Raw genomic sequence first — 21,421 nt, forward strand, 5'->3', positions numbered from 1 at the left:
TGCTTGAAGGCTGGCGTTCACCTTGCTTTGTTCTTCCTGAAACTTAACCAAGTTAGCAATGACAGAATGATCATTAGAACTAGATGCCATACCTGAGTTTGGGTCGAACTCGAGAGGTCTGTACTGTTGGGGCCTGTGGTACTGTTGTGGAGGATTTGGTTGCGGAACATTGTTTTGCTGTTTATAACTCAGGTTCGGGTGATCACGCAATCCGGGGTTGTATGTGTTCGAGTATGGATCATACCTCCGCTGGGATTGTCCTTGATACCCGAGAGCATTAAGCTGTTCTGGAGTGTCCTCCTGCAACGTAGGGCACTCATCCGTAGCATGTCCGGTCATCGTGCATATCCCGCATGCCTTTACCTGGACTGCTTTCCCTAAAACCAAATTCTGAACAAGAGAGGTTAGAGAATTAAGCTTTTCTTCAATTGCTGAAGTATTTACCTCATATGCCTTCCTTGAACTCTCTTGCTGTCTTCCGAATTGCTGCAATGTCGCTGCCATGCTCCGGATTAGCTCTTTAGCCGCTGCTGGAGTTTTATCTATGAGATTTCCCCCACTAGCGGCATCTACCATTCTTCTTTCCATGCTCAGCATCCCCTCATAAAAATATTGAATGAGAGAATGTTCAGTTATACCGTGTTGGGGACAGCTTGCGCAAAGCCTTTTAAACCTCTCCCAATAATCACGGAGCGTTTCTATGTCCTTCTGTTTGATGCCGCTGATTTCTCTACGGATCATTGCTGCTCTTGAGGCTGGGAAATATTTTTCCAGAAATGCTTGGGTCATTTCTACCCATGTTGTTATGGATCCCGAAGGTAGATTTAGGAACCAATCTTTGGCTGCATCCTGCAAATAAAAAGGAAAAGCTCTCAATTTAACTTGTTCCTCAGTAATTCCTTGTGGGCTCATACCTGGACAAACAGCATGGAATTCTTTCAGATGGTTGTGTGGATTTTCACTCTCCATCCCATGAAACTTCGGTAAATAATGAATCAGTCCTGATTTGAGCTCGAAGGCTGCGTCCAGGTTCGGATATGTTACGCACAGAGGCTGTTGGTCAGCTTGGGGGGCGTGTAATTGTCTGAGGGTTGCCATGGTTTCTTTTTCAACTTCAATGATTTCAACTTCTTCGTCTGAAATTTCTTTTTCTTCGCTGGAGCTATGAATTCCAAATGCTTGTGATTTTTGTAGCCTTATCTCTTTGCGAATTCTTCTTGTCAACAACTCTATTTCTGATTCGAAAAGGAGTTCTTTAGACGGTTCAGACCTGGTCATATACGAAACAAAATCAAGTTAGATTAATCCCCGGCAACGGCGCCAAAATTTGATGGGTGTCGAATCCACCAAATAAATATTTATTTACTGACCGACTACTGGTTTGCAGATATGGTAAGTAAAGATCGTACCCTAAGGATTAATACTGATCGTTTCGTATTATAACTAAATCTAAATGAAAGTAAATGGGGGGTGAATGACTGTTGGGTTGATTATTTTGAGATGAATTTTGTAAAGTTGAATTGCAATTAAATTGTGTTACTCTTATCTGACAAAAATTACCGATCAAGGGATAACCGCAGGCTCGACCATTATTTCCTTTTTTATCATTGAAAGTGTGAAGATATCATAATTAACATGAACCAAGTTGGTTATAGTCGTTCCTTATTCATTCCCGACCTAATCCTTCCTAAATTGTAAAGCAAATCCTAGAGCGCCTAAAGATAAGCTCCTATTCGAAAGACAGTTCTAGCTTAGCGCTTAGAATTTAATCTGTCGAAAGCATTACAAATTAGAAGGACCCAACCTAAGTTAACCGAATTCTTAGCGATTCCGATTCAAACCAAATTACATGTTCATACGCTTGATAATAGTTAGGATTTCAGATGATTACAAATCCTATGGCCTAACGTTGTTTCAATGAATGAGAAACCCGAAGCCCGGTCGAACTAAAGACTAACCTTTCATTAAAGATCTGATTTTATAGATTGATAAACATGTAAACGGATCATAAAATTAGATTAGTGTAATTAAGAATGACAATCTCACAATTGGAAATAGTACTAGCCTTTGATTAATCCCTTAATCGATAAAAGGAAATTAGCTACTCATAGCCATGAATCGACTATGATAGCTCACAAAGATAAAAATTGATCAAAGTAAAATGAGAATGAGAAATTGTGCCAAAAGCTTACAAAAACCCTAACAAGGAAAAATGAAACTATTGTTTATCAAAAAGTGTCTTCCAAAAGCAAATGTGGGTTTCTTTTATAGTGTTGATTTAAGAATCTTCGATTTCCTGAACTCCCTCCTTGATTTCAGGGATTTCCTTCGTTCAAAACATGTTGTTGAAACTGTGGAGATAAGTTAGTTTCTGATTCTGCTGACTTGGCGAACTGAATAAGTCGACCCTCTTAGTCTTGGGCAAGACTAAGCCAGTCACGTCCGCAAGGCTAAGCTTTGAGTGAAAAAGATCCAAAACGGCCTTCCAAGCCTTCTTTTCTCCAATTTGATCCCTGAAATCACTTATGCAACAAAACAAGTGAAAAGGTCCTAAAACGACATAATTAAGAATGGAATATTCATAAAATGACATAATAAACTTGTCGTTTTGGACACTTATCAGGCGTACTGTTCTCTCGTGACGTATCCCCTATGTCCTTGCTGTGTCGTGTCATCACGCGTCCACCCGTCAGGAGTCCCACCTGTCATGTGGTGATGTATTCCTTACATCTTTACTTTGTCGTACCCCTGAGGACGTAACGCACCCCCATGCATTTTCCATTAATCATTCAGACACCGATCAAGGGGCGTACCCGTTATGCTATGACGTATACCACATGTCTTTTCCCTGTTGTGCCTCGTATATTATGATCCATTCCTTGTGTCTCTACCACGTCATTACACACCGGTCAGAAGGGGTACCATGTGTGTTATAACGCATCATGTACATCTTCGCCTCATTCCTTGCGCCAAGCAAGGGGCATGAGTTGCATGCCCCATATGTCAGGGCATAGCAGGTGCTTGTTCACCATGTTATATACGTTAGACGAAAGGCATACCATTTGGGCCGTGACGTATCCCATACGTACTTGCCTCATCCCACCTTCCATATCATGAAGTGTCCCGTGCGTCTCCATTGCATCAGCTACACACTAGTCAGGACGTGTACTCGATGCACCACCACGCATCGCGTACGTCCGGGTATTGTCAAGGTCGTACATCGCGATAGGTCGCATAAGCGTCTTCCATATCGGGTACACTAGTCTAGAGCCATGCCCCGTATGTCACGACTTGAGTTCTCGCCTTTCTAGATGCCTAACAGAAGACATACCCCGTATATCGCGATGTATCTCGGGCGTCTTTACCATGTCTCGCATACCCGTCAAGAGGTCTACCCCGCATGTTATGATGTGTCTCATATATTAGTCCGGGGGAGTACCTTTAGACCCTAAGGTATTCCCTACATCTTCGCCATGTTATACTTTGTGGGGGATACACCGCACATATCTTTATCGTCCTATTCATACCATTAGAGAGTGTACCTCATGCATCGTGACGTGTCACATGCGCCTTCACCATTGTGTTTACGTCATCCGGAGACATATCCCATATGTCGTGATGTATCCCGTATCCCTCTATCATGGTTAGGCTTGTTTGGTGGTCATATCCCGCTTATCCTGACATTCACATCGTGGGACAGGTCCCGCAGACTATCCGCACGGTCAACTCAAGGCATACTAGGTGTGTCGCCACATCACCGACAACATATCGGTAGTTCAAAAAAAAAACATTGTCACATCATCGGTTCCCCCGAGACTCGAATTAACTATTCGTCACATGTCTCATAGACGTCCTACTTACGCCTCAAGATATACCATGTAGGTCGCTACGCCTTAGCCAACACATCTCAATATTATGACTGGTACCTTGATCTCAAATAGAACCATGATCTCATGGGTTGTCGTCACCTCCCTTTCGTATATCAAGACATACTCACGCATGTCGCCACGCTATACACAATGCCCATGTGATTCCAGATTACATCGTTATATTATCCGTGCCTCTCATCTCGTGGGTTGCCTTCATGACCTTCGTACGCTAAGACATGCCACGTGAGTCGGTGCGCCGTGCGCCTATACTCCAAAGTTACGTTGTTGTAAGATCGGAACCTTAGGGTCGAGTGAACTGTTTCACACGAATCTCGTTTACCTGTCGTCATTCGCATCTAGGGATGTGGTCCATACATAGCACCTCCGTATTTCAGAGTTGTGGGCAATACCCTCAGCTCTGAAACGAACCCTTAACTCGTGTGTTGTCCACACCTCCCATTTGCATCTTTAGGTGTGCCACGTGGGTCGTCATGGTACCCCCTCGTATTTACATCGTCCCACTATCCGGACCCCAGGTTCACATTGACCCTCTGACGCACGTTCTATATGAAGCCATCACGTCACATCCGCACTTTAACCGGTGCCTTATATGTCACCTCATCACATCTAAAATCCATGTGTCAGGGTACTAACCTCTTAGCTAGTAGGTCATCCTCATGCCACATTGGTACTCTCGGTCGTACCTTGTATATCGACATGTCATTGTACTAAGGTAACCCGCGCATCCTTGGCCTTCTTGAGACACCCCATCGCATCTTCAAAACGTCCAAATCGATATGAGACATACCAGGTGTGTTACCATATACCGTAACACGTCAGTATTCCAAACATGTGATACTGGTGCTTCGAGCACGTATCAGCTTTCGGTGCATATCACGTATGTCACCGCTTGCGCTTTAGTCACACGTTGGGCCTGGTCAAAAAGTGCCCCCGCATATCGCCTTGTCATCGGTAATATTCGTAGTCCACGAATAGGTCATTAGGCTATCCAATTCTAGACTGACCTTTGACACGCGTTCCGAATGCCATCCCTCACGCCTTACTCACATATCAAAGGCTGAGTCGTTTATGCCATCCAGCCAGGGTTAAGCTTGGGGCACATACCCCCATACGCGGTTTGGTACGTCCCATCCACATGTCAAATGTCGAGTCATTCATGTCATCGAGTTCAAGTCGAATCTGGGGCAAGTATCATATATGTCATCAGGTGCATCTCGCTTACATCTCCAATGTCGAGTCATTTTTATCGTCAAGTTCGAGTCGAACTTTTGTCACGTACTTGTTGTATAGAGTGATTCATATCGTCGAGTCCAAGTCATACCATTAGGCACATACCCTATGGGCCATCTCGGGCGTCCCGCTCACACCTTGACACACTAAGTCGTTCATGTCGTGAGGCTCCTGTCAAACTTTTGACGTACGCCCCATAAGTCGTCACTCATGTCTTGAGTACACCTCAAATAGCGGTTTGTTTATATTGTCAAATCCTTGACACGCTCCCCCTACATCATTGCTACCATCGTCCATGTGCCTCAAACTCCGAATTGCCTTATTTACGAGTCTGAGACATATGCCCTATGTGTCGCTATTTGGGTCTCGCTCGTATCAGTAGTATCGAGTTGTTCGTACCGCGTCTAAGTCCAACATTTGACACTTACCTCGAAGGTCTTGGTTTACGCGTTTGTTGCTCCTCGAATTGTTCATAGTGATAGGTTTCGGTCGAACTATCAACCTCTACCCTATGTGTCATTGTCGGTGATGGACCAAGTATGTCATAAGTATCCACGTAGGATCTTTAGGGGTTCTCATAAAACATATTATCGTCAGGATTTTCGCTATGAAACGAATTGACCTTTGACACATACCAGGTAAGTCGTCATTTCCGTCTCGTTGGTACCTCGATCGGATTAGGACACCCCTCATTCTACCAAACGCACCAATATTCGCGAATACATCGAGGTATTTGTGTCTCTAGCTTGAGTTAATCCTTAAACTGTAGCCTACGTGTCGATGTCGTGTCTAGCTGACACCTCCAATGTTGTTAGGAGGTACCTCTCGAGTCATCCCTATGCTTCATCTATGTCCAAAGTTGGTCAGATAATACGCGTGTCGTATGTGTATTCGTGCCTCGTACCCAATATGTCGGATTTCCCCCGTGATGGTCGAAATCCCAAAATCAAGCCATCACATCGTTCGTGAGTTGCGTATAAGTCAATCGTGGGGGCACATCAAGTGTGACTCCCATCATGCCGTTTGGCTACCTCTAAGGCATACCATGTACGTCACCGTATTTCCTAAATGCACCATGTTTCAAACCACTCTGCCCAGACACTAGTGAGCCAAGTAGGAGTTAATAATTGGCACATACCTCCTATTCGAACCTCGAGTATCAGGTATGCCGTGTGCATTGTCCCGTCAAATAATACTCATCATCGTAATAGTTGTTTTCTGAGAGAAGCTGGAAATTGGCGCACATCATGTATGTCACTCGCGTCTTCCTTATGCCTTAACCTATTTGGGGCACACCCCGTGTGTTACCACTTTCTGCATAGCACGCCAAGGTTCCGTTGGTACGTCTACGTATTTGTATCTTGGGTTTAAACTAACCATTGAACCACACCCCATGTGTGGTGGTCTCGTCCCGCTTGCTTCTAGTTTAGGGCACACCCTCTATGTCGGCCTGTTTCAGGAAACTTGTGTTTCCCAGAAAGACGGTTCCCTGCTATCAGTATCGATACCAAGTAAACTATGGACAAGTGCCCCGTATGTCTCCGTCATGGCCTGTTTAAGTCTCGAACATACCATGAGCATCACATCAGCCCGTGTAACGCTTTGTATCTTCAAAGTATGTCATCACAACCGATGATGATAATCCCTCACGTGCACCTCATGCATAGTTGCTTATGTTGTTTTTTTAGGTCGTGAGTCGTGTCGATGTATCAAGTATGTCTTTTCCCCCCACTCATGTCGCTACCCCTCTAATGTATCTACACGTCACGGATATCATCGGGGTACACTCTCATCTACCTAGCGTCCTAGGGAATTTTACTTATCATGAGGGTCGTCTCAATCTCACAAGTGTCAGTCGTGTCGAGCATCATTCAACATTGTACGTCTTGTAAAGCATTGTATAGTAAACTCGTAGGGTTCATACTAATGTGTGCATAACAGTTGAAATGATTTCGGGCATCCGCACTTCCAAACAGGTAAGTTAGCACAGACGATCGAAGCGCTGCCGACAGCTTAGGTAAAAAGGGGTATAGCCCCAGTCAAATCGTGTTTATGTTGTAAGAAATAAAGCGCACACCACGAATCATGCATAAATCATACATTCATCGATAGGAGGCACAAGTAGATAGCTCTGGCATTCGCATCACACGTGCATCGCATCATCAAAATTCATAATGCCTAAAAAGCTCCACTCACCGATCCTTTCTCTTTCCTTATTAGAAACCCAACTCATGGCCCAGTCCAACAATTCGAACCACAATCTCGCGAGCCGTGTGCAAGGGGCTTTAGCCAAGTACATCTTTTCTGACGAGTTCAAACGTGCCCTTAATGATCCGGAGGCTGCTAGGAATGATGGGGTTGAAAGTTCCCAGGAGACGATAGGAGATTTCAATCTTAGAGCAGAAATCGAGCGAGTTCTTCCTGATGTCCTTGCTTCAGATGAATTCAAGATAGAGCTGAAAGGTTGGTCCGGGAGGTCCTGAGTGAGTCACTGGTTGCGGAAATCCCGAAAGCTGCGGTAGAGAAACCTATGTTCCAGTTCGCATCACAATCTACCCCACAAACATTCACTCCATTAAGGGTAGCCTCACACCATGTTTCACGAACACAACAAGCTCCACACCATCGGGGACATGAGATTGCCAGGGTTGTTCGCCCTCCATCACCCACTCAGTATAGAGGGGAGGGAAGGGAGTTCTCCACTTTCACTCAACCCTTATTTGAAGTGTTGGAGGGTCTACGGATGCATGACATACTTCATCCTCTACCAGCCATGGGAGGTCCAACCACTGAGATAGCCAAACGCAGGGGCTACTGCCACTTCCACCAGAAATATGGTCACGAAACAAGTACTTGCATGAGGTTGAAGCATGAAATTCAAGATCTCATCGAAGCTGGAAATATAAGTGATCCAGATCCTTCTCATCAAATGAAGCCTTCGACTTGTTCCTTGAATGGTGAAGTCTACAACGGATCAGGATAAGCTAAAAAAGAAGTTCTCGAGATTGAGGACACTTATGAAGTGGAAGAATCTGAAGCTTCCTGAAGTAGCATGAGAGAGAGGATTGCACTTGTAGTCTTTATCCTTGTCTTTTATTTTATCTTGTATTCCACAAGATGTTGGTAACCTCCTTTTGAATTCAATGAAATTTCATTTCCACAAATTTTATCCTAATTATATGCATTTACATTTGACATTCACCCAATTGAGATATTCCCGCTTCTTATCATGGCATGGACGTAAGCTCTAAAATATACTTATTGCTCAGTACTTAACCACTGAAGAGAGAAAATTGAGAGAGTAAAAAAAAATAAAAAAAAATAAATCATGAGAAATGATTCCATGGCTCTACGATGATAAGTCGGGCGTAGACCCATCAAACGAAGGGTTCTCACCGGCTTGTGCCAAAAAGAAGACCGAGCGACAATCAACAAAGTCCAAAACAAGAAAAAAAAGAAAAGAGAAGGAGGAGCAAGCAACAGGCCCCAGAAACCGTGCTAGCATTAAGGCACCGACAAAAATTTCTCTAAAGGGGACACAAATACATCGGTGCACCACTCAGAACAAGACGGGGGCAATTGGCCTATCAGCGATAAAGAACCCTATTCCAGGATCAACGAAATGGTTTAGGTCTATGATGACTCAAAGTTAAAAAGGAAAAAAGAAAAAGGATGATGCTAAAAAGGCCCAAGGGCAAAGTCAGCCAATCGGAAGTAAAAGAAAATTATTCAAGTAAAAAGCAGACGTGACTAGCCGAGGAGTGTCAAGGTGACAAGAGCGGTTGACATTGCCCAACAAATGGGTGATCAAATGTACGAGAAAAGCTTACTTTGGCAAAGAAAAATCAAATACGTAGTCGAATGAAGGCAAAGACAGCGACGAAGTTTAGAACTACGATCAATCTCAAAGGAACCAAGGAATCTTTCTCATCAAATACGTAGTCGAATGAAGACAAAGACGGTGAGGAAGTTTAGAACTACGATCAATCTCAAAGGAACCAAGGAATCTTTCTCATCAAATACGCAGTCGAATGAAGACAAAGGCGGCGAAGAAGTTTAGAACTACGAAACCAAGGAATCTTTCTCATGAGAATTAAAAAAATCTTTATAGTTATCAAAATCTTTAATTTCATCTTTTTGATTTAATTTTTAATTTAATTAATTAGTGTTTTTTCACTCAACAATTGAGACGATGATATTCGATTGAGTCTCAAATTACTCTTAGTTTTATTTGTATTTTATATATTAATTAACTTTTATTTTTTTTATTTTTTATTCATTTATACTTATTTAATAACTTTCTATTTTATTTATTTCATTCCATAATTTAGAACTTTATATTTATTCATTTTAGTTTCTAATTGAATAATTTTCTATTTTATTCATTTTAGTCTCTAATTTCAAACTTTCTATTCATTTTAATCCCTATATTGGAACTTTTTTTTTCATTGGGTTTAATCCCAAATTTGATAAAAAAATTGTTTTATTCACTTTAGTCCTTAATTTTGAAGTATTTTTTTTTCAATTTCCCGAAATAAACTTTTCTGTTTATTTAATTTAGTCCTTTGTCCATTTTTTTAACCTTTTATTTCAATTGATAGAAGTATGAGAGAATATTATTTTGGTATGGATTGAAGACCGGTAAAAGTCCCAATGTAATTGTATTTAATTTGTATTCATTCTATTGCTTTTGTGGTTGTAATATTTTGTTCTTTATTTATTTTGTATATTAATGTGCAATATGACATAAACATTATTTTCCAAACAAAACAAGCATTCAAAATGAACTTTAAAAGCTTAGATGGATTCACTGAACGATTTTGGCATATTTTCATTTGGGGTGCTAATATCCCTCCTTCTAGATCTTTGTTGTGCTGGCGTCTGTTGTACAACCGATTGCCTACTCACGAGAATCTATAAACATGAGGCTTTCATATTGCTTCCTACTGTTGCTTGTGTCTGACCGCTCCTGAAACATCAGTGCATCTGTTCACCGCCTGTTCGTATACTTCTACGATTTGGCGACGTCTGAGCCACGTCTTTGGTGTAAAGTTGGACTTCACAGGTAACTTCTTTAGCTTTTTCAAGCGGCTAATGAAATTTAAATTTGGAAAACAGGTGCGGTTACTCTAGCAAGCAGCAGTCATCAGCTGCTTTTGGTTAGTTTGGCGAACTCTTCGAGTCAGAGCTACCTTCAATCCAAAAAACTATCACCAAGCTTATCAGACACATCCGTGAATCCAGTCTGAATAGTGTTGGTACCTACTCTAGCCTCTACGACCTCCGCTTCTTGAGGTCTCTTTATATTCAACCTCGGCCTCCTCCCACCGCCACCGAACTGGGTGAAAGTGAACACTGACGGGTCCGTCGGGGGCTCCCCTATTTCTGTTGGGTGCCAGCTGTCACGGGGCCTACCGTCCGGACCCGTGCGGCGCTTACTTGTCTCCCCCGAAGTAAGCCAGCCAAGGGAACTAGATCACTCTAGCTGCAAAGATCACATGCAAGGGTTAGATAAGAACCACATGTAGTGAATATGATAGCATACATACGATAGCAACATAAGGACAAGCATCTCAATCAGGCACACACAAGGATAACATGTAAGACACTCAAGAAGGAATAATACGCGGATGATGTTATTCATAGATAAGCAACAGTGTTACACCACGGGTCCCATCTCATAGTAGTAGGGGGGCAACTACTAGAGATGGTAGACTACCAACAACCGAGTGACTGTCCAGTATGACAGGTCACTCCCCCCTATAGTGTTTCTTATACCAACTTGAGTCCTACTGACAATGGCTATTACAAAGCTCCATATAACACAATAGAGTAAGTCTCTCCCCATTGTTACATAGTTTGATTACAAAGATAATCCCCCCTTACACTCTCCCCCACTCAGAGGTTCGACGTCCCTGTCGAACGGGTCTTGATGAAGTCTTCAATCTTGTTTTGGAAAGGTTGGAGGTCGGTTGCTTTCTCCCAGCTTGTTTCTTCTATTCCTTGGGCTTTCCACTTGACAAGGTATTCTGTGTGCGGGCGGCGGTGACATGCCGTTGCTGTGCGTTCTGCAAGGATTTCTTCCACTTCTTTGCTCGCAGGTGCTTTCTTTGTAATTGGAGGTCGCTTTGATTTGTTGCGCTGATCGTCTACTGTGTCTGGGTGGTACTCCTTCAAGTTGCTGACATGGAACACTGGGTGGAATGACATCCACTGTGGGAGATCCAGTTTGTAGGCTACGGGTCCCACTTTAGCTAGGACTGGGAGGGGTCCCTCGTACTTCCTGACAAGTCGTCTATCTCTGTTCCGTAGGCAGCGAAGTTGTTCAGGTCGAAGTTTGAGCAGGACCATGTCTCCCACTTGGAACTCTTGTGGACGTCGGCTTGTGTCCGCCCATTTCTTCATCCTCCTTGATGCCTTTGTCAAATGCGCCTTCGCGATCTCCTCGTTCTGTTTCCACTCTTTGGTGAATAGGTACGCCTTTGGATTTTTGCCTGTGTATGGAATGTCAACTGAATGAGGCACCAACGGCTGTTGACCTGTAACAATTTCAAAAGGTGATTTATTAGTAGCAGAACTTTTCTGGCTATTAAAGCAGAATTGCGCCACATCCAACAAGGAAGGCCAATTTCGTTGACTGGCATTGACAAAGTGCCGAAGGTACTCTTCCAACATGCTGTTAAATCGCTCTGTTTGACCATCAGTCTGAGGGTGATAACTAGTGGACATATCGAGGCTTGACCCCAAGAGTCGAAATAATTCGGCCCAAAAGGTTCCCACAAACCGACCATCTCTGTCGCTGACAATGCTCTTTGGGATTCCCCAATACTTGACTACCTGCTTGAAGAAAGCCTGTGCCGTCACTTCCACCGTTGAATATTTTGGCATCGGAATGAAAGTTCCATATTTGGAAAACCTGTCAACCACCACCAAGATGGAGTCGAAGTCGCCCACTCGGGGGAGGCTGGAGATGAAGTCGAGGGAGACACTTTCCCATGGTCGGTCTGGTACTGGCAGTGGCTGCAGCAGCCCTGCAGGTTTCTTTCTTTCGGCCTTGTCTTGTTGGCAGATTAGACACGTTTTTGTATATTCTCTCACATCATCTTGTATGGCCAGTAATAGTTTCGCTGGAGGAGAGCTAACATGCGGTGCCACCCCGGATGGCCTGCCCATAGTGTGTCGTGACATTCCTTCATCAGTGTCTTCCTCAGATTAGCGGCGGTTGGTACATACACTCTTTCTTTGATTGTTATTAACAAGTCATCGCTCATCCAGAACTGTCTGGTTTTCCCTTGCTTTGCCAGGTTGATGATAGCAGTTGCCTGAGGGTCTTTCTGTAGGTTGTCCCGGATCTGTTCTCGTAATGGGGATGATAGTTGACTGTTGGACAAAGAGGCTATTCTTGTCAACTCTGCTAATTCTGACTTCCGACTTAATGCATCTGCCACTTGATTAATTTTCCCTGAGTGATACTCTAGTACAAAGTCAAATTCTGCTAACAAGCTTTGCCATCGGGCCTGTTTGGATGTCAATCCCTGTTGAGTCAGGAAATGACTAACCGCTGTGTTGTCTGTCTTTACTATGAACCTGGATCCCAACAGATAGTGGCGCCATACCCGCAGGCAATGTACGACTGCTAGTAACTCTTTCTCATGTGTGGAATATCGTCGCTCTGCATTGTTGAGCTTCCTGCTTTCAAAAGCTATTGCTCGACCCTCTTGCATTATGACTCCTCCTAAGGCAAAATCGGATGCGTCTGTGTGAACTTCGAATGGCTTGCTCATATCCGGGATGGCTAACACAGGGTCTGCAATGATAGCTTGTTTTAAGTTTTTGAAGGATTTTTGACATTGGTCTGTCCACTCCCACTTGTTGTCTTTCTTCAGCAGATCCGTAAGGTCGACAACTCTCTCTGAGTAGCTTCTGATGAACTTCCGATAGTAGTTAGCCAATCCCAAGAAGGATCGTAGTTCTGTTGTATTCATAGGGACCTTCCAATCAACTATAGCCCGTACTTTACTCTTGTCCATGCTTATCCTCCCTTCCTCAATAATGTGGCCAAGGAATTTGATGCTCATCTGACCAAATGCACATTTGGATAACTTGAGGAAAAGTTGATTCTCCCGCAGTTTCTGAAAAACTAGACGTAAGTGCTCCTGATGTTCCTTGAGGGTGGAACTATATATGACGATGTCGTCTAGGTAGACCACCACAAATTTGTCAAGATAGTCCCTGAATACCTGGTTCATTAAAGTACAAAAAGTCGCCGGAGCGTTTGTTAGTCCAAAGGGCATAACAAGATATTCGAAGGACCCATACCGAGTTACGCAAGCAGTTTTTGGTACATCCTCCTCCCTTACTCTGACTTGGTAATACCCGGAGCGTAGGTCGAGCTTAGTGAAGTATTTGGCTCCACTGAGTTGATCAAACAAGTCAGATATCATAGGAATGGGGTATTTGTTGCGCACCGTAATCTTATTGAGTGCTCGATAATCAACACACAGCCGCAGACTTCCATCTGCTTTCTTCTGGAACAGTACCAGGGCGCCATATGGGGCCTTCGATGGCCGGATGAAACCTGCCTCCAGCAACTCATCTAGTTGTTTCCTCAACTCTGCCAACTCAGGGGGACCATTCGATATGGTGCCTTTGCTGGGGCCTTTGTGCCTGGCAGCAGATCAATAGCATGGTCAACATCTCATTGTGGAGGTAATGTCTGTGGTAATGTCTCTGGCATAACATCTTGGAACTCCCTCATCACCCTTTCCAATATCCGAGGGACGATGACACTACCTTCTGAGTCGTCACCTTTAGGGACAACTATATATGATTGTTCCCCCCTCTTTATACCTTTCTTGAACTGTATTGCTGAAATGCATTTCTTCCCTCGGACTGTGCTTAACGTTATCGGGACCATGCACGGATCCTGGTTCAAGAACAAAAGACAACCTGCTGACGCCATGGGTACTGTGAAACTCTGTTTCAGAAACTCCAACCCCAATACGACATCAAAGTCATCCATGGGTGCTATTGTGAACCCGATCGTCCCTGTCCAGGGTCCCAACTTGCAAGGTACATGTTGGGCTGTTCCGCTAATCGACTGAGCAGGTGAGTTCACAGCCTTAATCATTCCTGTCTCCCTCAACACATGGAGTCCTAAGCGGGAGGCTTCGGAGTTTGTTATGAAGTTGTCTGTCGCTCCGGTGTCGATCATGGCTCTCGTGTTCTTGCCATTGATTATCATCTCTACATACATGAGTCCCTTCTCTGAACTGTCTCCTGTCTCCTTTATTTGTTTTGCCAGAGCTCCCATGAATCGAAGGGATCCCATTACCGAGGGTTCAGAAGGTTCCCGTTGCCTTTCCCTTACGATGCTCCCTTCTTCCTGGATCGTAAGTAGTGAGGCCAGAGATGATCTCTTTGGGCAATCTGCTGCCTTGTGCGATCCTGTGCAGAGGAAGCATGACATCGGCCTCGGTGTATATGACTGGTTCCTTTGTGGAAGGCTTCCTTGGGTCTGTGAGTAGGGACTTGTTGTCCTAGGTGGAGGATTCCTCCTTTCTGAGTAGTTCCCCAGGTAGGGTCGACGTTCAGAGTTGTTGGCATTCCACGGCCGTCTTTCGCTTCCGGACGAGGAGTAATTTCGATCACCTCCGCCATTCCATGGCCTGCTCCATTTGTTAGTCCTGGAGTCTGAGTCTGCTCCGATCGGAAACTTTCTCTTCATGGTGCTACTAAAATCAGCTATGCTTTCAGCTGCTGCAATTGCTGAGAGATGATCTGTGGCTCCCCTTCTGATCACCTCACTATGAACCCAAGGTTTCAACCCCTTCAAAAAGCCAAAGAACTTTTCATCCTTTTGCATGTCCGGAATTTCTAAGGTAATGGCTTGGAAGCTTCGAACATATTCTCGGATATCGCCAGTCTGACGTAGTTCGCTTAGCCTGTTTCTGGCTGAGAACTGCGCATTTACAGGAGAGAATTGAGACTTCAGCTCTCGTTTGAAGTCTTCCCATGTGTTTACTGACCCTGAACTGGTCTGGTGTCTCCACCATAGCTTGGCATCCCCCTCTAAGTACATTGGTACGACTGCTAGTCGATCCGCATCGAGGCTTGTCTTTGTAGCTGTAAAATAACTCTCCACATCGAACAAGAAGTTGTCCACTTCCTTGGAGTCCCGAGTTCCTACAAAAGGTTTTGGATCTCGAATTTTGATTTTTACGGCTCCTTGATGACTTCCCCCATTTAGGGACAGAGATTCCACCTTCCTCTGTAGTTCATCCAGCTCCTGTTTGAGGGCATCAAACCCATCTCCTGTTTGATTTTGAGTTTTCTCTATACCCTCGAATAATCTTCTTTGATCTTCTTCGACATGGTTCATGGCTATTCTCAGCCTGTCTATCTCTTCTTCACCTGCAAAATGAGCATCCTCATTAATTCTGTTTGTCCCTTTTCCTCGAGCCACACCACTCCCAGGTGGTTGACCGGGAAGGGGATTGTTTTTCGCTATTACATCTCTAATAGCCTTTGCATTCGTCATCACGAACTCAAAAATTTCTGTTCGGGCAATCATTGCCCTAAAGATATCAGCATTAGCCACCACGGCTTGGAACAGTTCAATATTAGCCATCAAGGCCTCGGCCCCTGCCGGATTTATATTAGCCCTCCAGGCCTCGGCCCCTGCCGGATTTTCATTAGCCCTCAAGGCCTCGGCTCTTGCCGGATTTATATTAGCCATCACGGCCTCGGCCCCTGCCGGATTTTTATTTTCATCTCCGCCCTGGAGTTTCTACATTGCCTCTTCAAGGCTATCAATGCGTAGAAAAATTTCATTTGTATTGGCCCCCAGGCCTCCTCCATTTTCATCTTGGAGTCTTATGATGGCTTCTTCCATACGCTCGATCTGCCTGCAATTTTCTATCACTGCTATAGAAAGATTATCAAGATCGAGATCCTCAATTCGCTTTTCTATGGCATCCATGCGTTTGGCGTTTGCAATCGTCATGGTTCCTCCAAGTATCGTCAAACCTAGCGCTCTGATACCAAATGTCACGGGGCCTACCGTCCGGACCCGTGCGGCGCTTACTTGTCTCCCCCGAAGTAAGCCAGCCAAGGGAACTAGATCACTCTAGCTGCAAAGATCACATGCAAGGGTTAGATAGGAACCACATGTAGTGAATATGATAGCATACATACGATAGCAACATAAGGACAAGCATCTCAATCAGGCACACACAAGGATAACATGTAAGACACTCAAGAAGGAACAATACGCGGATGATGTTATTCATAGATAAGCAACAGTGTTACACCACGGGTCCCATCTCATAGTAGTAGGGGGGCAACTACTAGAGATGGTAGACTACCAACAACCGAGTGACTGTCCAGTATGACAGGTCACTCCCCCCTATAGTGTTTCTTATACCAACTTGAGTCCTACTGACAATGGCTATTACAAAGCTCCATATAACACAATAGAGTAAGTCTCTCCCCATTGTTACATAGTTTGATTACAAAGATAATCCCCCCTTACACCAGCCTAGCTAGGATGTCCGACGGTTTGGTGAAACTCGTCCCGACCCTTTAATAAATAAAATTATAAGTGTCTCTTTTCGCATTTAGTATTTATTTATTTATATTAAATAAATATATCATACATCTTCTTATTTCATCACTATAACATCTTATTTTTCCATATTTTTGTCAAATTTGGGAAAAAGAGTAGCAGAACAATTAACCGCTAGTAACTATAATAAACATTAAACTATGATAATTGAACTTAATGTTAAGTAACTAAGCTTGTTTTTAAAAAAATTATTTAATTATTCTAAAAAATTATGTTTTTTTAAATAAGAATTATGATTATTTATTATCTCTTTCACTCATTTTTATTATCTCTTTGGATCATTTTTAAATACTTTAGTAAAAAGAAATTAATTAATTAAAAACTTTAGTAAAAATGAAATTAATTGATTAAATGCAGCATTTGGTTTAAACAAATATGAGTAAGGAAATAAAATAAAAGAAAACATAATTGTAAAAATCGGATTAATTAACTATAAATTTGTCACTAATAAAATGTACAATGTATATTATATAATCAGTGTATTAAGTGTACCATCAGTATATTTGTAGTATAATTTTTATAGGATGCTTCACATGGAAAACAACAGAAAAGATGGTAAGTATTCATTGTGAATAAAAACAAAAAAGAAAAATTGCCAAGTCACAGAATTTGTTCAGCTGGCTTCCATTAATATTATTATTACTTGAATGAATGCCACCTGTTTACAGCATGGAAATTACAGAAATACAGTGGGAGTGAGGTTTGGTGAAGATCATGTATATGTATATATAGCTTATCAGTTTGCTGAAAGAGAAGACGTAATCATCTATATTGCTACTCTGGCTGAGATTGCACATGTCACAGATAATGACTAAATAGAAAGGAGGAGGTGTTTTCTGCCCTAGTTATGGTTGATCGTCACCAACGCTGTGCAATCTTAGCTACTAGAGTAGACTTTTTTTCTTTAGCACTCAAATATGGACAAGAAAATACAGTGGGAGTGGGGTTTGGTGAAGGTTGTGTATATGTGTATATAGCTTATCAGTTTGCTCAAAGAGAAAACAGAATGATCTACAGTTAAACCTCGATAAATGAATGCTCGATAAAGTAATAACCTCGTTTATATAATAAATTCTTTCGGTCGCGACTTGGGCCAATTGACTAAAGTAATAACCTCGCTAAATGCATTAAGTAATAAAAATATTTAAATCCTTAAGGGCCCAATGAAAATAATAATTAATAATTATTGAATTACATACAATATATATATAGACCAAAACCTTTCAATCAATCAACTAGAAGTCATTTCTTTTGCATTTTTTTATCTATAGTTTATTTATTTTTCTTTCCACGTAGTGCAAACACAACTTCTGATATATTTTGCTCATGTTGTAGCAAGTAGTTGTTTAAGATGATCATTTCTTGAAAGGTCTCATTTCCATCATCATTGTTCATTGACTGGATAATTTCTTTGTGTATATGCATTTTACAATGAAAAATTATCGGGTCATTTATTTATTTCCATCATCATTGTTCATTTATTCATCATCATCTCTGGATCATTTCCATCATCATTGTTCATTTATTCATTTATCGATAAATAAATAATCTCGCTTAATGAATATTTTTTTCCGGTCCCAAGGATATGCATTTATCGAGGTTTTACTGTATATGGCTACTCTCCTTAAGATTGCACATGTGGGCACCAATGACTAAACATAATTTTTTTATTTCTTTTCTTTTCCATAATTTTATTTTTTACAACTTTACTCTAAAGTTTTTCTTTTTGGTAGGAAAGGAAAGAAAAAAAACAAAAGACTTTACTTTAAAGTTAACTACATGCTTTTATTTAAATAAATAAATTTTATTTATTTATTTGGGCTAACACAAATATATATGTACATCAGTTCGTAAGGACATAATCTGTAATTTTTAGATTTTTCCCGACGTGGAGTTGAAAGCACCCTTTTCGACATTAGGACATATTTTTTTTTTTGGTAAGAACATTAGGACATATTTAATATCTATATGTTTTTTTTTATAGTTTTTCTTTTAATTTTATTTAAACCATAGATTTATCAATATTTGGTCAGAATTGAAAAATATCTATTATTGAGAAAAAAGAGTAACGAAAAAATTAACCGCTACTAACAATAATAAACATTGATAATTGAACTAAATGTTAAGTAACTAAGTTTGTTTTTTTAAAAATTATTTAATTATTCTAAAGAATTATGATTTAAAAAAAAAGAATTATGATTATTTATTATCTCTTTCACTCATTTTTATCATCTCTTTGGCTCACTTTTAAGTACTTTGGTATATATACATTTCTTAACATCAATTAAAAACTTGAGTAAAAATGAATTAATTAATTAAATGCAGCATTCGGTTTAAACAAATATCAGTAAGCAAATAAAATAAAAGAAAACAAAATTATAAAAATTGTATTAATTAACTATAAATTTGTTACTAATAAAATGTATAATGTATATTATACTATCAGTATATTAACTGTACCATCAGGATATTTGTGGTATAATTTTTTGTAGAATGCTTCACATGGAAAACAATAGAAAAGATGGTAAGTATTCCTTGATTCATTGAATAAAAACAAAAAATAAAAAGAAAAATTGGAAGTTACAGATTTTGTTGAGCTGGCTTCCACTAATATTCTTGTTACTGGAATGAATGCCACCTGTTTACAGCATCAAAATTACAGAAATACAGTGGGAGTGGGGTTTGGTGAAGGTCCTGTATATGTATATATAGCTTATCAGTTTGCTGAAAGAGAGGAAATAATTATCTATATGGCTACTCTGGCTGAGATTGCACATGTCGCCGGCCATGATGACTTAAACATAAGGGTGGAGGTGTTTTCTCCCCTTCTTATGGTTGATCGCCGGCGACGTTGTGCAATCTTAGCCACCAGAGTAGTCTTTCTTTCTTTTTTAGCACGCAAATCTGGACAAGAAAATACAGCCTGAGTGGGGTTTGGTGAAGGTCCTATATATGTATATATAGCTTATCAGTTTGGTGAAACAGAAGACAAAATGATCTATATGGCTACTCTGGCTAAGATTGCCCATGTGGTCGGCAATGACTAAACATAAGAGAGGAGGTTTTTCCTCCCCTAGTTACTGTTGATCGCTGGCCACATTGTGCAATCTTAGCCACCAGAGTAGTCTTTCTTTTGCCACGGGGTAACACCATTTTCAACACATGAAGTACTCAAATCTGGTTTGTTTTCAATTAATTTGTGAGTGCACTATGATATTATAAAAATTCAAAATAATGTTTTTTCATTTGAAAGTGTAGCCTGTAAAATTGGAGTCTTGCTTTTTTTTTTTCTTTCTTTTTTCTTTTATTTACTAGAGTCTGAAGTTGAATTTTTTTTTTTAATTGTCACTAGATGTTTTAATTGTAATATAGCTAATGAAACTGTTATTGGAATTGAGATCTCATTCGAAGAAAAATATATCTAATATCTTGTATTTCTTTTTGTATATTGTATGGACGATCCAATATGCAAGGATTAAAATTGGGAATTGTTGTTTTTTTTTTGTATATTGTATGGATGATCTGATGTGCAAGGACTAAGATTGAGAATTGTTTGATAGTCTTTCCTCGAGGATGGAGTTTGATTATGGTGACTTCTAGCTTTATCAATGCCAGTTAAATATTTTTCTTTTGTTACAATTAGAAATGAAATTTGTATGTCAGTTTAATGGAATTTCTTCTTGTAAGAATGGTTAATAGAAGAGAACATTGGTAGAGGAAATGGAATTGTCTGAATTTGGTGAAATTGATAGCTTCCCTTTGAGTACAGAAGCATACAATTTGATTTTGGTTTACCATTTCATTGTGTGAGTGCTTTGGATATTATGCTGCTGAGTATTAATATATAGGTTTCTTTTAATAGTCAATGTTGAATTTAAAATATTGCTGTGCATCTCCCTAGTTCTCCTCGTGTCATTTCAGTGTGTTGGCAGCGACCTCTGGTCGGGTGGATAAAATGCAATATCAACGGCTCAGCTTCTGGAGCCCCTGGGCAGGCATCTATAGAATTTCACTGGCCTTTCCTAGAGGAGCTTTTGCTTTCCCCATTGCTAACTCTTTTTAATTGGTTGGCTGAGTTGAAAAGTGCAATTTTCGCTGTCAAGAACGCGTCATCTCTAGTTATAAAGTGACTTGAGTTATGTTGTACATTTGTTTGAGAGTGGCTCTGTCAAGGTCTCATGGGTTGTTCGTCAAGACTGACTGACTGCTTTGTCTTTCTTACTTATCTTCCATGACATTCGTGGTACCACATGTATCTACTGGAAAGGTAACTGAGCTGCTAATTCACTAGCAAAGTTTGCTCAAAGCGCGACAGAGCCTTATTGGTGGGATTCCCACTTAGATTTTTGTAGTTCTTTTATTTTATATGATTTCTCTGGCATGGAAAAATTTAGATTCTCCTAAGACCGTATACTATTTTGATTATTTTTTTATCAGCATAATTGGCTTAAGGGGGTTTTGCGATTGGCTTGGGACGTGTCAGCCTAGTCGGGATGCCATGCCCCATGTTGTTCTCTTTCCCCTACTTTTTACTAAAAATAAAATGTTGAATTTTTCCATTAATATTTAATGTCATGTGGTTTAATATCTTTGTTAATTTACGTAGCTAATGTACAATATGAACTTTTATGTTTATTTTCACAACTATATATTATAAAAATTCAAACTATACCTC

The sequence above is a fragment of the Euphorbia lathyris genome, chromosome 4 (genome assembly GCF_963576675.1).
Source record: "Euphorbia lathyris chromosome 4, ddEupLath1.1, whole genome shotgun sequence".
NCBI lineage: Eukaryota > Viridiplantae > Streptophyta > Magnoliopsida > Malpighiales > Euphorbiaceae > Euphorbia > Euphorbia lathyris.